The sequence below is a fragment of the Heliangelus exortis genome, chromosome 11 (assembly GCF_036169615.1).
Source record: "Heliangelus exortis chromosome 11, bHelExo1.hap1, whole genome shotgun sequence".
NCBI classification, from domain to species: Eukaryota; Metazoa; Chordata; class Aves; order Apodiformes; family Trochilidae; genus Heliangelus; species Heliangelus exortis.
The window spans coordinates 8,402,302-8,408,071 of NC_092432.1; positions in this window are offsets into that span (position 1 = coordinate 8,402,302).

Sequence of the window (5,770 nt, forward strand, 5' to 3'; positions counted from 1 at the left end):
ACTTCCAGGCCCTTTCCCACTACTCCTAACTTATTATAACAACAGCATTCCTACATGAGCATTTCATGTTAGAGAGACAGCAGCATGTCAGTAGCATCACAGCAGATAAAAGTCTGTGAAAGCCCCATCACTTTAGGAAGCCAAAGTCTCAGGAAAGCAAGTCTCTTCCAGGTGACAAGCTGCAAATTTGCTTTTTTAGCCTTTGCAAAGTGTTTATCACAGCTGTAAAAGAACAGTTCGCAGCTGGCTACTGACTCTTGGGAAGCCTCCCCAGGATGGTGGCTACAAATGCTCTGTTCTGATGAAGTCTGAGCTGAACCCTTTCACCTACTACCAACTCACTGCAATTCAGCTTGTGGAGGGTAATCTCTTTTTCCAGCACAGTTTGATTATATCTAAACATCCCAAATGCCAAACTCAGTTCCTGCTTCTTGTTGAATTTGACTGCTTTCTGTTGAGTTTTTTTTACTTCTGCCCCAGACTATATTAAAGGGCTGGTGGGCTCCAAGAGGGATGTTCCCTGGGCACCTGAGACCATTCCCACACCAGAAATTATGTGAAATTTCCAAGATTGAAATCTAACCTCTATATATTTCAAGGTTTCTGCACAGCCTGATCACCCCTGCCCTATGTGCCCCCTTGGAGATGGAGCTGCACGAGCCCCAGGGGCCTCCTGGAGAGGAGATTCTCGCTGTTGCCTGGGAGAGATGCTCTCTGGAGCCAGGCCTGGGGAAGGAAAACCACTGCAGCTGCTAAGAGTTGGTAGCTTTGTTCCTCACCATCAGTGCACCTGCAGCATGGGTTTGCATTCAGCCAGCATCACTCAAAGGTAATTTACTCTGTAAGGTAAGACTTTTCGATTTATTCCCTCAGCCAGCATTTTCAGAGAGGGTATCAGCCTCCCCTGCCCTCCTTACACCCCATGTTATCTTATTCCAGCCAAATACATCTGTGAGAACATCTCATCCCTGCCTTGTCTCCAGGGTCAAGCTCAGGCAGCCCCTGGCTCCACTCGACTTACCCTAAGCATGCAGGGATAGAAAACTGTCCAGGGGAACTTGCTCAGGGGCAAGGAAATGTTAGCCAAGGCCCTTCATAGTTTATCTGTAATTACATTTTCCAGCTGCATCCAGAATGAAAAAGTCATACGCATTATGCTGTGGTTTAGTAACATTCACTCTATGAATCTGAACTATTTAATAGTAAATGATCCTTTCCAGTTATTTTTTTTAGCCATTTTAATAGATTTTATTAGCAATTTTTTATTAAATTTGACAAGGTGATAACAAAGGATATGGAAAACTATTCAGCTTTATTATAGTTTAAAGTACTTTTCTATAAGGGTTAATATGGACTCACTACTCCTAGTAATTAAATGGCAATACCTCTGCTGAGCCTGTAAAACCTTCTGCCCTTCCAAGAACAGTCCTTCATTTTACATTTATGTTCCAATCCACCTCTCTGTGGTTTTCCCCATCAATAAGCTACATTTGCAGAAATTTACAGACATCTCTTTCCTCCCCAAGTATCACTGGATATGCTACAGTAAATTAAAAAATAAAATACACTAATCAAGATAATTCTAAAGCTGTCAGCATATTTGGTTTCCCAATGATAGATCCAAATCGTCTCAAAAGCGTTGCAGTCTTCTCTTGGAGCTGATAAACCATTTGATGTATTATTCTGGTGACAGACAACCTGGCATTTTCTACAAGCATTTTTAGGATTCAGTAGTTTTCATAGAGGCTAGAGACCTAAGCAGCAGATTTATACTAGAACAAAATAAAAGCAGAGATCTCATCTGCCTGATGAATGATTAAAGCAGCTTTCACCTGAGTATTTTCAGCTAGTTTGCCTGAAGGTGGAACTTATTGTTTAGGACCTGATAATGGCACCCTCAGGCTATAATGAAGTGCCATGTGTTGAAGACTGTACACGTGTGGGGAGGGGGTGTGGGTAGAGAGATTGTTAAATCTGGGGCTGCTTCCATCTAAACTAGAAATGTAAGGGAAATAAATTTGAAGGAAAGAGGAGATGAGGAAAAGAGCAATGCTGTATCATGGATATCGGCTAAAAAACACCTCTGCACCAGCAGCCATGGCTGGCAGGCTGCTTGCCTCAGCCAGGCTTGTTGGTAAGGCTGCCACAGCACATGTGGGACCTTTTTCAGGAAGAAATAAATGTAAGGACAACTGCAGCTGAAAGGCCATTACATACAGAAAAAATGGCATCAACAGGCAGGCAGATAAAGCATTACCAGCTTCCTTACTCCTTAGATAATGCCTCCCTCTCTGCCAAGCAGTCAGTTGTTGAGATCACGGGATTGCTCTGGCCTCTTGACTTCCATTCTCCACATGGGAGCAGGGATCACACCAGTTGCTCTTCCAGCTTTAGGGCCTAACTTTGGCAATAAATGCTTAAGCCATGTTTGACATGGGAGGGCAGGCAAGTCAGGTTTCATCTGTGGATTTGAAAAGGGCACAACTGCAAATCACATGGGTGTCTGTCTCTTGGCACCAAGGGCCATGTTCAGCCCACTTGCCACTGAAGGTTAACCAAGCTGTTTTGAGCTAAAACTCCCAAGATTTTGTGAGTGATGGAAAATTCATACCATCAAAGCATCTTCTTACTCTGCCTCTCCATCACCTCTCATCTTTCATACCCCTCTGCTAGGATTTCATCTGTACCCTATCAAAAAGCCCACAGAATTCATTTCCTCTCCCCACAAAGGAAATGGCCACTGTCAGATACTCCATGCAGTGTTTTCTGTGGAGAGTGGAAATTCTGGAGAAAACCAGCGATTGCATTTTCTGCCCACAGAAATTTTGGTGCTTTCCATATGTCACTTAAACAATGCCAGATTTATCCTGCATTTGAACCTTGCTCACAGTCTTCCACTTGCTTAGCCATGGACATGATTATAACAAAGCCATTTCAACCTCTTAGTTAATTTGTTTCCGAGACCTTTCTCTTTCAGATTGTGTAATTAAACTAAAAGAGCCTGGAAAAGCCCCTTACAGTAAATAATTTACAAGTTCCTCCCTAGGGACATTTTTTAATTATAACTCCACTGGCCAGATCTTACTGAATACTCTGAGATAGCATTCCCTGCTGAGATCCTGAAATATAATTAACTTACTCCTTTGGTAATGGTATTTTTCCTTAGCTTATTCATTTCTTAGGCAGGGCAGGCAGATTTGTTTATAAACAAAGTAGAGATTGATAGACGCTTTGTCATGAGAATAGCAATAATGGCCTTCACTGCACCAGATGGGGGCACGTCCATTTGAGGAAAGATGATACTGTTTTGAACCAATTTTTATAAATCCTACCCTGACAATTCAGTATGGAGGGATACACAAGAGCAACCAGACAGCCCTGATTCCTCTCCTTCTTGGCAGCCTGCCTTGCTCCCCAAGTGCCATTTTATGCATAGCAAACGTAAATAATTTTGACGCACCTACCAACCCCCTAACCCTTGTGCTCCAGAAACACTGCTATGTACTATCAAACTGACAGTGATTTCTTGTTATGTGGCAAAAAGAAAAACCCTGAGTGACAGCAGCAAGGTTGAGGTAGTCAAATGAAAGCTGTCACATTTATTTAGCTCTGTGGTTCTCAAGACAATATGCATAAATATTGTTTTACTGTCCCCAGCAGCCAAATGTTAAGAGCTATCTGCATCAGCCAGGGTCCTGCAGCTCCCCAGGTCTGGTCGATGAGCCTGTCATGATCTCCTCCTGACCCAGGAGAGGCTGGCAAGAAACAAAGCACCAGCTCCTCTTGTTCCCAATGACACAGTACATTAAATAGTTTCCTCATCCTTTCCCGCTGCAGCTGTAGCCAGAAGGGTGGTTTGGAGTGAAAGCAGGAGGGAATGGCTCCACCATGGATTGAAATGTGATAGGCTAGATATGAAGTTCAGGGACACGCATTGCCTCAAGCCCCCCAATTTTTCAATGCTCTCTTGCTTTTCCTGTACCAATTAGTTCCACCAGCTCCAGCAAGCCCTCAAGGACAAAGATTGTCACCTATCTGAGCCTCTGCTGGATAGGGGCCTGTATTTTGCATTTACTTTTTACTTTTCCCCACCGTTTTGAACGATGCCCACACAACAAAACATATGACCAAGTCCTCATCTCTCCCTGAGCACTTTGTTTCTGTACAGTTGTTAGTGCTGGCCCTGAAGTCCTTCATCAAGTGCTGGCTTTTTTGTAGACAGCTGTTCACCTGGTAACATGTTCAATGAAATATGTCTAAGTCAAGCTAGCCCTTATTCTGGTGAATAAATCATGGCTCAGACAGCAGATCCATGGCTAATTCAAAAGAGCTCCAAAGTTTTGTGAATAAACTTGTATCTAACTGGGCAAAATAATAACAACAACAACCCATCTTATATAAAGAATGTCTCAATAAAGCAATGCCACATGGCACAGAGCTTTTTATCCAAAAGTTTGCTTTCACAGCAGCCTTTTAATTTATGTGTCATGTGGCCTCCTAATGAAGCACAGCTCAAAAAAAAGTATTCAGCTTTAAAACTAAGCACCATGGCTGCCCCTCAACATGAATATAGCAGCCAAAGGTCATTAGCCTCTGCTTTTGTTCTATCATCTGACATGGTCTCTTCATTTTGTGCCTTAAGTAGAACTGGAGCAGTCACACTTAGCATCACACTAACCAAAAAAAAAATGTAAACATGTCTCAGGATCTCAGGTGAAGCACCATGGTTAAACTTTGAGGCAGGACATCACTAACAGTATCCTCTGGTTTCAGTGGGGTGGAAGCAGGCAGCTGGGTGAATGGGGCTGGACTTAAATGCATTTAAAACAATGTTATCAGTTCTGTGATCTAGGTTTCCACTGTGAAAAACCCTGGCTTCAGTGTAGCTTTGTTGATATCCATGGCTGGCTGTGCCATATGGCACAGTGCTGAGCCTAATGTGATCGGTGAACTCAAACACCCTTGCAGACTTACCTAGAAATCTGTTTGCCACACACAAAGACAGCCCCATCTTGTTTTCCCACTGTTGCTCTCCATATGTCACCAGCAATTCAGAAATGAAGAAGGGATTAAAACACGGCCAGAACAGACATTGTGGGGGAAAAAAGCTACCATTTTCTTACCACATTTATTCCCCAAAGGTCTTAAATCATGAGTCTGCCTCCCTTCAGTAAGGCAGCGCAGCTGGCAGCAGAGCAGAACTGAGAGGAGCTGGAGGATGCTCCTCCAAATGCATGAGCACCAACATGGTCTTCTCAACCCCTGCTTGCAAGGCCCTGCCAGATACATGGCTGCATCTTACTCTACATCTTTCATTTGGTGGCATGAAATTGTTTGACAGAGAACAAGATGGAAGGCCAAGTGTGATCACCATCATTTTATTAAATAGCCCATATTGCAAACTGATTCCAGCTGTCTTGTTCAGGTTACAGCTTTTCTGTACACACTGGCAGGAAGCCCAGCAGGCAAATGCTGAAGGGATCTTCCACCCCTGCCAGATGGATCTTTGCTAACACAGGATGGAGAAGCACCTCAGAGAACAGGACAGAGAGACTTGATTCACCCCAGAGCAAGAGGGTTTAATTTGTTACTTTATTGGAAAATTGGAAATAAAACTGAATACAAGAATTCCAAGATGAAAAGGTTGGTACATACTGTAGGTACAGTTTTGTTCACAAAAACAGTCATTATAGAGGAAGTCTTGAGGTCATTCTGTTCCACAGCTGGTCCTTGAAAATTCATGGATTTTTAAAACAATTACACATATTAG